This window comes from Neophocaena asiaeorientalis, unplaced genomic scaffold (assembly GCF_003031525.2).
Source record: "Neophocaena asiaeorientalis asiaeorientalis breed wild unplaced genomic scaffold, Neophocaena_asiaeorientalis_V1.1 scaffold132, whole genome shotgun sequence".
Classification (NCBI taxonomy): domain Eukaryota; kingdom Metazoa; phylum Chordata; class Mammalia; order Artiodactyla; family Phocoenidae; genus Neophocaena; species Neophocaena asiaeorientalis.
In genome coordinates, this window is record NW_020173393.1 from 4,686,586 (window position 1) to 4,699,084 (window position 12,499).

The window sequence follows — 12,499 nt, forward strand, 5'->3', positions numbered from 1 at the left end:
GCATTCCTAAGAAGTGCTTCTAATTGTCACCATTTTATAGACGAGGAGACTGAGGTTCAGAGGGGTGAAATCGTTTGCCCACAGTTCCACCGCAGCTAGTAAAGGAGAGAGCCAGGATTTAAACTGTTTCGACTTCAAAGACAATATTTTCCCATGTCTCAGATTTTCCCATGGGGGGGGAGGGGGCTACCCATAACAGCAAAGACTAGGGTGAAACAGGCCCAATGGATCTTGTAAAGCCCAAAGCAGACAATGGTCAGCTTAAAATTCCTTCAGTTTCATGTCTAGCAATTCACATAATATTTGCATTCTTCTCTAATTTAGCCTGATTTGCCTTCATAGAAGTGCATAAATATTTTTTTAACCACGTGTGCCCTGGTCCCTCATGTGGCTTTGATCCCTTCAACTCACTATGATGGACCCTAGGGAATTCCAGCCCAGTCTAAGAGGCACAATGCCTGGCCATGCTGCTTCCTCCTGAGGCCAGTTCTAGACTCAAGTGCAGCTCACCTTCCCCTTAGCAGATCCTATGGTATGGGGGTACCCTGACCTCACTGTTCATGGGTTGATCTCAACTCAAGTCTTCTTAAGTTGGATACTGGAAAAAAGCCATTGAAATCTACTAGAATTACAAGGACATGCCCATCTGGACTGGCGACGGCTGAGCGCATAAAACCCTAAAGGGAAAGGAGGTGATGAACACAGCCTTACTCAGCAGATTCCTGAATGCTGGGGCCTCTAAAAGGCGGTGCCCTTAGCCTAGGTAGAGTCATATGGTTGCTAATGTGGGCCAATCTGAGGGCACACTTCACATGAGGGGCTGGGGGCTGGAAGCCTCGTCACTTTACTTCAACCCCACATACTCAGTGGTTTCTTACAACATGCAGGGCCCTGGAGGGGCTGCCGTCAGGAAGCTCAGTTTACTATGGCACAGTCCATCCCTTGGTGAGACATGGGGTTGTGATAGGAAGGACTCAGTCTCTGGTTCTAATCCAACCCAGCCATTTCTTGGCTGTAGAATGTTGGGCCAACCAACCAATTAGTGGGAAAAGATGTAGAAAGAGGAACCTCGGCCAGGTAGAAGGGGTAAGTAGATTGGGAGAGCTTTGGGTATGAAAACAGGAAGGCAAAGCCAAGAAGTTAGGACCCGACAGGACTCCTCAGAACCAAGGTTGCATATGGTCTACTGGGCAAAGTGGTCACTTCTGTGACACAGTAGGATGGGGGATGGAGAGGCACTGGCCAGAACCACTTGGGACAAAGGTGTTGCTTTAGAATGTGTCTCAGTATCTTGGAGAAAAGATGATAATCTTTCCCTCTGACCAATCATGTTTATCCATCATTGGTTCCCCGTTGGTAAGCTATCCACATTTCCTCAGTTCTGGTGTGAATCCCTGGTGTGTGTCCTCACTGCGATCCACACAGTTGTGGTGTGAACCCCTGTTGTGTGCACAGAGGTGTTCAGTCTAGCAAGGATGCTGCAGACAGAAGTGAGGCCCAGGGAGGAGCAAAAAGATGCTCATCATGTCATCTTTGCAGGAGTAACTGCCCAGCCCAGATCCAGGGACACTGAAGGAGAGGGCAGCTCCCCTGTACCTCACAGGGGATGAAGAAAACCCCCTTCACTTAGCCTGCGTCTGGCCTCTCCTGGGCTGGACAGAGAGGCCATCAGCACCAAGCTGAGTCAGGAGTAATGCCGTGGAAAACACGGGTGAGCCTGTCAGTAAGATGACCACGATGCTAATTCTAAACCATAAGACCAACACATTGTGCTGGGCCGGGATCCCGGGGGACAGCTGGTCAACCCAAGCTGCAGGGCAGAAGGTGAGACATGAGTCACATGGTGGCCGTGCATCTCCAAGCCCTGACTTGCCTTCCCCGTCATCTAACTAGTCTGAGCTCCTTCTCAGCCCACGATGCCAGCTCCAAATCACAGCCAAATAAAACAGGGATATAAGTAATATGAATCCAGCATAGAGGGAACTAGCTGAGGCTCAGCCTTGTTCCTATATCCCCATGCAAGGGTTCTGTGTTGGAGGTTTTCAACAGAGACGTGCCTAGCAGTGATAAAATGCAAGGCCTTGGCTTCCATCTATCCAGGATCTGCCTCTGAGGTCATACACTGTCTGAACAGCAAGGAGAGAAGTCAGTGGCAGAGAGTGGAGGAGGGTCCAGTTTTTCAGAGCCATGGGTATGATCCTCAGAAGCACAGAGAGATGTCTAAGCCATACTTAGGAACAGACTCTTCTGGTTTACTGGTAACCAGACATAGACTTTTGCGTCACACTGGCTGGCTGTACAACACTCTTGTAGGTACCAAGACCATCTCTTGCATCCCTCCTGCCTGCCTCCAGAAGAGGTGGAAAAAGGTCATCAAAGAGGCCACATTCACCCCCTCAAATCCACCCAAGAATGTTAGGTCCCCAAGAGGTGGGGTCAGCACCCATAATGGTAGACCCCAGGCTTAGCATCCTAGTTTATCTAAGAGGTTGGGCTAGTCACTGCTGTTGACATAAAGATGTAGGACTCAGCATGGGCATACTGTAAAGCTGCTGGGGCAGGGTTACCATGGAGCTTCCGTAGGTGTCTGAGAGCTGCTCTGAGCAGTGGGATTTGGACCCTGATCCCTGGTTGAAATGTTCAGAGAATGAGGGTCTGCGGTCCTTAGAGTGTTGGTCAGGAAGGTATTGGTATGAAAGCCTGGAGCTCAGGGTAATTACTATACCTTATGGTTCCTTGGTGAGTGGGATGCTTAGATTTGGGGGAGGAAAGGGATTACGAAGCAACCTGCCAAAACCGCAAAGTTGAGTTCCTGTACACATACCTCTGTGCCTTTGGGCTTATGAATACAAAGCAGCGGGCCCCCTTCGTGATGGTCCAACAAACTCTCAGCGCCCACCGTGCACCTATCTCTCCCATGGAAGATTAATGATGTAGGCTGTTCTTTGGACCAAAGCTTCCAGGGCAGTCTGGAGGCTCAGAGGGCCAAGGGGTGACATCCCAGGTCAGATCAGACTTCTGAAGAGTTAGGCAGAATACCAGTGCCCACACCCTCCCTAGGCCTGCACATCGTTAGACAAATTCAAGCACAGTTTGCTAGTCCCGGATCACTCCTACGAGCGGAACGAGGACCAATGGGTGAAACTTCATAGCTGTAAGAGAGAACTTGCTATCTGCCAGAGATGAGCTTTCTGTCTCAGCAGCTGTTCAGCAAAAGCCAGGCATCTCTTTAAAGGGAAGAAGGAGCTTTGCTGAGATGGCCTTTAAGTTTCTTCCACCCTAGATGAATGTATTACAGAGCTGGGACCTTGTCTGAACGCCTTCCTTCCTGCAGAGCACAGAGCCAAGCAGGTTGGGCTTGGTTTGTGCTGGTTGAAGCCCCTACTCTCCTGCTGCCCCAGCACCACGCAGGCCAAGATGCTGCTCTAGCCACGCATCAAAGGCTCATCCAGGCTGGTTATCACCAAACAGCCCAGAGAGAGCAGCTGCTTTGCTATAGAACCCAGGCCCACCAAGATCTGTGATGAGACCAGTCATAATTTCGATCCGCTGGCCAACGGGGCCATCAGTGACAGCCGGAATCAGTAAAGGTCCAAGTAGGACCCAGAGTGGGGTTTTGCTTACCATACACATTAACTCCAGAGGTGAATTCTACCCCTCCCCTCCGCAGTCGAGGCCTGTTAGAGCAAATTGCAAAAGCAAAAGCACAGTGACTCAGTTGACATGTGATCATAATCGTCCCCGGTACATCCATTTCATTGCCAGGCGGATCCCGAACTAGCCCAGGCTAATCCAGGCTAACCCATATTGGCAATCAGACTCAAAAGCACTTTTCTACCTTCCCTTTCCACCCTACATCTTACCAGCCAATGAAAGGCAAAGAGTTGGGGTTTCTACCATTGCCTTGGCCACTGGACACCATCATAGCCGCATAAGGGCCATCACGGGGTTCCCATCAACTCCAGGGAGACTGACATTTTCACGTCCACTGGGCATATGATACTGCATGAGACCAAAGTCTCCACACTGTTAGCAGCCTCCTCCACGAGTCCCAATGGCCTGCACTTGTACAGTTTGGGTGTTTGATAGATAAAGCACGTATGAGAAGAGAAAACAAGTCAACTTTTTAAAAAAGCCAGCACTGTGCTGTCAATGTTTTTTTTTTTTCCTTTCCAATTCTGGCTTCAAAAAGCAGAAGGTAAATAATGTCAGGTCAATGAATATCAGATATATTTTTTGACTGTACATTACAGTGAAGTGTAATCTTTTTACACCTGCAAGTCCATTTATTTATTCTTGTAAATGTTCCCTGACAATGTTTGTAATATGGCTGTTAAAAATCTATACAATAAAGCTGTGACCCTGAGATTCATGTTTTCCTAAGATATTCTCACTGGTGTCTTCCTGAGGTTGGGTAGGGTGAGGTGGAGACAAGTTGAAGGAGGAGGAGAAGAAAAGCCTGTTACTGACTAGATTTCTTCATGTTCATTTAATCCTCACATCTTTGATGCAGGAAATATGAATTATCCCCTCTTTGCAGATGAGAATAGTTGAGGTTCATAGATATTCAGGGATATTTCATGATTTCATATTGCACCTGTAAAAGGGTTGGGGCTCAAAAGTTTTTCTCAGGTGGGGTCCACAGAGTGCTGGCATCAGAATCACACCAGAAGTTTGTTAAACAGACAAATTTTTAAGACCCTACAGAATCACCGTTTCAGGATCTGCATATTAACAAACTGCCTGGATGTATCAGCTAGCTATTGCTGTGTAACATACCACCTAAAATTCAGTAACTTTAAACAACAGTCTTGCATGGTGGTCAGCTGGGGCTTGAGCTAGGCCGAGCTCAGCTAATCTCAGCTGGTCCACTCATGTGTTGGCTAAGGACTCTGCTCCAGGCCAGGCTTGCCTAGGACATCTTGGCTGCTGCAGCCATGTTCCATGTGTCTCTTACCCTCCTCCTGGGACCAGCAAGCTAGCCTAGGCATGTGCTTCTCCTGGTGATAGCAGGAACATGAGAAAGTCTGATCACATAAGTTGTTCTGAGTCATGTCTGCAACATCCCATTGGACAAAGCTGGTTGCACAGCATACTCAGAATCAAGAGTCAGGGGAAGATACTCCATCTCTTGACAAAGACCTCACTTCTCAATGTTGCAATAAATGCTGAGATTAGGTACCAAACCACTGGTGCCAGATGCAGACTTTAAACCTGTCATCTCAAGAGTGTGGTCCACAGACCACCCACATCAGTTCACCTGAGAAGCTTCTAAACATGCAGAATCTGATTGAGTAGGTCCAGGATGGGTCCCAGGAACCTGCATGCTTAACAAGTGCCCCAGGTGATTGTAATGCATGCTGAAGTTACGCAAGCACTCTTCCAAATGCTCTTAGAAGGGGACAGATAGGGGACAAGGAGACAAACCAGTTCCCAAACTAGGGTATGAGGCTGCCAATCTCTGATGCACATGACGCAATGCTCTCTGCTTTCCAGGTAAGCAGAAGAAACAGCTGGAACCAACTCCTTGGAATTGACTGGCTTCCCAGTTCTTTGTACGTATCCAGGTATAAGTACAAGCTGGAAGCATGAGCCATAGGGCCAGAGCCCTGGTTCACTTTGTTCTCGTTCAGCCTTAGGAACCCTGGCAGTGCTCTCCAACGTAAGAGACCTAGATGTAGTATCCACCCCTGGCAAGCCAAGAGCCTGGAGAACGCACGCTTCCCAACTCAGGTCCTAAGAGGGGAATCCGGTGGCCAGCCAGCTAGTAATCCTTGTCGCTTTGTCCTTGGTCATGGTAATCTCATTTATTCTGCCTGCTATATTTATTCTTTTGCCACAAATGTGATAGTTGATATTGAGAAAATCAGAAAGAAGAAGAAAAATCTCATGTATCTCTTAATAAAAAATACTTTGGGGTGTATCATTTCCCTCCCAAAATGGAAATACCTTTTAAAGAGTTATTATAAAAGGAGCATATACTCACTTGAAAGAATTCAAAGTAAAGTTTTTTGAAGCATGAAGTAAAGTCACCACTTTCAAAGGTACTTGTTAATATTTTTTGCTATTGCAGACCTTTCTATACATATATAAATATACATAAATTTTCTATATAAATGGCATATATATGTGTGTGTGTATATGTATGTATATGTGTATGTGTGTGTATATATGTATATATATAAGTTCTGAGACAGGTTTCTTTTCACTTAACACCATGCATGCCATGGTCATATTTCCATGGCAGTATGCTTTTGGGCCCCCATTAACAGTGAGGGACACCCACCCCATGTGTGCCAACCCTGGAGATGGGCCAGAGTGACACAATTCTCTTTACATATCTGTTGGAGACCTGGCCAGGCCCTCCTGTCTGGCTAGACCTGGAGTGTGGGTCCATATCAAATCTCAGAGCACCTTGCTTGGACTCTGATGGGGACCTCCAGTTTGGCTTAAGATCTTCCTCTAATTCCAAGGATTCAAGCCTCCGGTCAGAACTCCGGGACATAGAAGCCCTCAGACCCTTGAGGACATGGCATGAGGTCACAACATGCCATGCAATAGGCAAGAAGGGGGATTTGATTTTCTTTGGCAGGGCTTGGGGCAGGGGTGGGTAAGGAGAAAGGAACCAGGAGAAACGCAAAAGAAGCTGGCAAGACAGAGTTAAGGAAACCACTCTTGGTTAATTTTAGAAAAATTCTGACCACTTAATCTTTAGGAAACGCAACTAGACTCCACAAGGATTTGACCTAAGTAGCTTTGTCCTGAATTCTAGCAAAGGGACTGAACCTGAAATCTCCAATGACATGTAGGTGGGATACGGCACCCACAGAGAGATGACACCCATAAACTGAAAATCTGGAGACAGAGAGGAGCAGAGGAATGTAACTGACAAATCAGAATCTGAGGTGGATTTCAGTTTTCACAATCCATGGATTAGGCCTTGGAAGGAAGTTTAACTAGTTATTCAAGGACATCTGGAGTATATGGCTGGATAGAGAGACATACAGAGAGATACAGAGGCATAGATAGAGAAAATGAGTATATAAATGAATGAAAGACTACATCAGTTATTAACAATGATTATCTCTCATCCTAGGGAACATGGGTAATTTTTGTTCTCGATGATTTTCTGTATTTTCTAAAATTTACATTACTTTCATACATAGAAAAACAAATTCTATGAAAAGGTGGGGACAGCAGAACATAGAAAAGTGAAAGCACGATAGATAAGATGATGCCAAGATTGAAATCATACCCAAAAGATTTGCCACACACCTGGATCAACAGCTTCAAAAACTTGGCACTGGGCTTCCCTGGTGGCGCAGTGGTTGAGAGTCCGCCTGCCGACGCAGGGGACGCGGGTTCGTGCCCCAGTCCGGGAAGATCCCACATGCCGCGGAGCGGCTGGGCCTGTGAGCCATGGCCGCTGAGCCTGCGCGTCTGGAGCCTGTACTCCGCAACGGGAGAGGCCACAACAGTGAGAGGCCCGTGTACCGCAAAAAAACAAAAACAAACAAACAAACAAAAAAAACTTGGCACTGCCCGTCCACCCAAGAAGGAGGACACAGGCAGTCAACTCAGTGTCCAAAAGGGAAAAATGAACCAGTTGCTCAGCATAAATAAAAGTATTTCTGCTACTGGGGCTGGAAATTATTTTTTCCATGGACCCCCTTAATAACGAATGGCTTCCAACAACATCCTTAGCAGAATGCAACACATTTCCCTCCCTGAGGCGGATGGCGTCGTGCCATAGAACAACTCGGTGAAATCTCTTTATTGGAGGACCACAGTGAAGGGGCCCACACACGGTTCTCTGCAAGGTGCAGGTTTGCAGAATCTTAGGTATTACACGGCTCGAGCATCACACTGCTGTCCTCTCCGAGTGTCTGCGAGCTGGGGCCTTCTATCCCAGACAACAACGAGCAAAGCAGCTGTCTCACTTGCTGGTTGAATTTGGAACCAGGGTTTAAGAGCCGGCCGAGCCAGGAAGAGGACTCACATCTCCTTTTGAATGATGAGGACCCTAACAGCTCTATGTTCCTCAGTAGAAGGTGAATTCATCCCCCTATGGGGTGGGCAGGGCAGGGGGAAGAAGCCGCCATCATTCCAGGTTATGATCACAGCTTACTCCATCTCACCTTGCTCTCCTCTAAAATACCTACAAATACATAGTAAATGCTAGAACCTTGGCCACCAAGCCACTGAGCAAGTCTGGAAGGAGTTAACTCTGATTACAAGACGCAAGGAGCTAAAATGAGAATTATCATCAGTGGTTGATGATGAATCATGTTTTGCCACCTAGAAGATGTAAAGAAGCCTCAGAGAGGATAAAGCGGTTCATCCCTCCAGATGGTCTGCACTCACTCAGAAAACTGGTCAATCATCCATGTCTATCTCCTGGGAGATAAAATGACATTATAAGAAACCTCTATGGGAGGGTGAATGGCCTGGAGCAACTTGCAGAAAAGCATGCTGAGAATTTAAGCTTCCATGCTTCCCTCCATTCAGAGCACTCCAGAGCGAGGCAGGGGGAGGAGGGAGCACCTTGTCAGTTGAGTATGTACAAGATCGGGTAAAGCAGATGCTACACGACCAGGTAAATCAGATGCCTACTGTATCGCTTTGAATATTCTCAACCTCACCTCTCACCCCCTACGTGTGGCTGTGGTGACCATTTCCAAGCAGGTCTGCAGGTTTCACGCGGGGGCAGCCCAGGGTGAGAACACCCCTCAGACAGGCTCTGCACCTCTCGTTTCTTGCCCCATAGTTTCTGATGCTGTCCTCTGAGATGCCCACAGGAACCCCCTTAGCACTCATCTGTGTGCCACCCAGAAATGTCGGGGAGCCACCATTGACCAATAGGAGACTGGAGCCTGTAGGCAGATGTTTCCTCCTTTCTTTCTTCTGAAGGCAGTTCTGAGCTATATTTTAGGTCACTTGTCAAATGGTCCCAGAACAAGCAAACAGACCCTTGGAGGAATAGCGAACTCTGTAACACAGCCTTGTACTGCCTCTCCCTCCCTCCTCTGATGTACACCCCGTAACCTCATGGTTCCCTGGAAGCATACCTCCATATCAAACTTTGTATCAGGCTTATGCATTTCTGGGAACACTGAGAAACTGGGCTTAAGCTGTGCACACAGTACTCCATCCTCTAGCTGTTAGGCTGAGATGGGACCCTGCCAACACACAGAGAGGGCTGCGAGCTGTCCAGTTAAGCTCTTGATCCAAGGACAAAAACGGACTTGGTGTAAAGTGATTCATATGGGAGACGCTATACTCATGCCCTAGGATCACCCTATGTGACATGATGTTAATTTTCTACTCAGATTTAGGAACAGAAGTTCTGCCATCTCATATTTTTGTTGAAAACAGTCATCTTGCCCAGTAGACAGTAAGAAGGACCATAAGTGGCCCCACAGGGGCCCTACTGTGAGCGCTAGCACAGTGGTAGGTAGTTGGCCCGGGGGAAGGGGGGGGTATCTGGACTGGGGATCCGTGCCCACAAAGTCAGGAGCCCGCAGCTATACTGACTGTCAGCTTGTGGTAGCACAGCCTGCAGAGGCAGCGGCCTCCTAATGGGGGAAAACGTGCCAGGGAAAGATGGGGGAGAGGGGGGGTTCCAACCAACACTAAATGCAGATAGGAACCTCTTCACGGCTGCCGAAGCTCCCTGTGCTGAGAGCCCCAGCTTTGGCTAAGCCCCCGCCCTCCCAGGCAGTCGGATTTCTGAACCGGCAGAAAAAATAACAGCAAATCTTAACTTCCTTTCCTTCCCTCTTGCAACCTCCACCGTGCTCTCCAGAAGCTCCCAACTCTGTGCGAGTTCGGAACTCCCCTTGTAAGGATGAGCAAACAGGAGAACACCAGACATGTGAAAAGATGCAAGAGTTCAAGCAGACGTGTTTACTTTAAGGAATGAGAAAAAGTGCCTGCCTATGAAATCAAGTCCCTGCCAGGAAAAGGAAGACATGTTACAACAAATACAAATGCAGAAAAACACGAGATTGGATAACTGATACTAAGAACTTTTTTTTGTTGCTGTATGTTTTTGTATTGTTAGCAAAACAAACTGCTAATAACTTTAATCAAGGTAAAATGCAAATACTCAAAATTAGGAAATAGGAAAGGGACAAAACAGTGAATGAGGAAATTATACAGCATTATGAAAGGATATTATGAATAACTCTGGCTAGTAAATTTTTAAAAATTGGTCAAGTGGGTGATTTTGGAAATGTATGAACATTACCAAAATTGGTAAAGAAATAGGATACCTGAGTAGACCAATTATCAGAGAAAAAAATATAGAAGTTGTTATTTCTCTCCTAAAAGATACAAGAACAGATACTTTGATGAGTGAACTTGATTAAACTTTCAAACAAAAAAATAATTCTTATGCCGTATGTACTATTTCAGAACAAGACAAAAAAGGGAATAAACAGCACAGATACCAAGTCTGAAAGAGTGCACACACATTCCTAAAACCTCTAGACCGGTCACATTTATAAATGCAAATATTTTTACTAAATTTCAAAAATTATATACCATGACTCAGTGGCATATATGCCAGGAATTTAAGAATTGTTCAATATTAGGAAGGCTATAGATAAAAGGAGAAAGACATATAGTCACCTCAGTAAAGACTGAAAAAGCATTGACAAAATTTGAGCTAGTAATTGTAGGATACTTTGTTAGCATAAAAAGATAAAATCATGAATAGCAGGCATTACCAGAATTCACCCATATCTACTTCTCCATTCTATCCAGGCATAAAGGAAGAGTTACAGCTTCCTGCCCTCCTTGAAATTAGTGGGTTGTTTGACAAGTCCTGACAAACAAGCTTGAGCAAAAATGATGTATATTAATTCTAAACCAAAGTATTTAATTGCTGGTGAGAGACTCTACAGAATTTTCTTTCCCTGCCTCATCAATCAAGGAGATCTTGTATTCCAGATGGTGCAGCCACAGGATGGGGGAGCCACCACCAGCCTGGATCACTGAATCACCACATGGAGGACAGTTGCTCCTGGGAGTTACCTGGAGCTACAGAACTTTGTGGTACTTAGCTACTAAGTGTTTGGAGTTCTATGTTACTACAGAATGCCTAATATAAATAGCCAATGTATTAAATAATAGTGAAAAATTAAGTGTGTTTCCATTAAAGTCATGAATGCCTATATCATTGCTATTATTTAATATTTTTGGCTAATGCCAATGCAGCTAATGCAGTTAGTCAAGAAAAAGGGAGAGATTGCTGTTATGGTTACTATTGCTGTGTAACAAATTAACCCAAAACAACCATTTTTCTTTTGTTCATGATTTTGTGGTTCAGAAATTCAGGGAGGGGTCATCTGGCCATTCTTGCTTAGGGTGATTTTTGTCAGATGTCGACTAGGGCTGGAGTCACCTTTAAGCCTTGACAGGGCTGGATGTCCTGGATGACTCATGAACATGACTGCTGTTGATGCTGTATGTTGTCTGGAAGGTCAGTTGGGCTATCAACTACAGTGTCTACGTGTGACCTCTCCAACATGGTGGTCTCAGGGTAATCACACTCATTACCTGGCCCCTGCCAACCCCAGAGTGAGAGTCCCACTAGATTCTGGTGGAAGCTGAGTGACCTTTTCTGACCTGGCTTTCTAAGTTACAAAGCCTCATTTTTATTGGATGCTACTGGTTGTAACCGATTCACTGGGGTCAGCCCTGATTCAAAGGAACAGGACACACACTCATTCTCTATAAAAGTAGTGTCAAAGAATGTGCATATGTGTTTTTCAATTGAATGATGATTCAAAATGATCACAATCAATTATATATGCTTAGTAACCCCAAGCTTATTAAGAGCAATAAGGATAGGGGTATAGCAAAGACGGCAAAGTAGGAAAACCCTGAACTCACCTCCTCCCATGGGCACACCAAATCACAACTACTTACAAAGCAACTATCTATGAGAACAACCGGAAGACTAGCAGAAAAGATTTTCCATAACTAAAGATTTAAAGAAGGAAACGTGTAGGAGGGGCAGAGGGGCAATACAGTCATGACCTACATCCTCCAGGTTGGTGACCCACAAGCAGAAGGCATATCACAGTTGCAGAACTCCTCCCCAAGGAGTGAAGGGTCTGAGTCCCACATCAGACTTCCCAGCCCAGGGGACCTGCACCAGGAAGATGAGCTCCCAGAATACCTGGCTTTGAAATCCAGCAGGGCTTACATTTGGGAGAGCTGGAGGTCTATAGGAAACAGAGACTCCACTCTTAAAGGGCATGCACAAAATCTCACCACTCCAAGTGTAGAGACAGTAGTTTGAAAGGAGTCTGGGTCAGACCCACTTACTGATCTAAGAGAGGCTGTCAGAGAGGTAGGAGGCAGCTGGGACTCACCCTGGGGACAGGGACATTGGCAAGCGCCATTTTGGAATTCTCCTTCTAGCCTATTATCACCAGGGACTTACCCGCCCATCAGCAGGCCTAGAGCCGCCACACAAGGCAGGACCTCT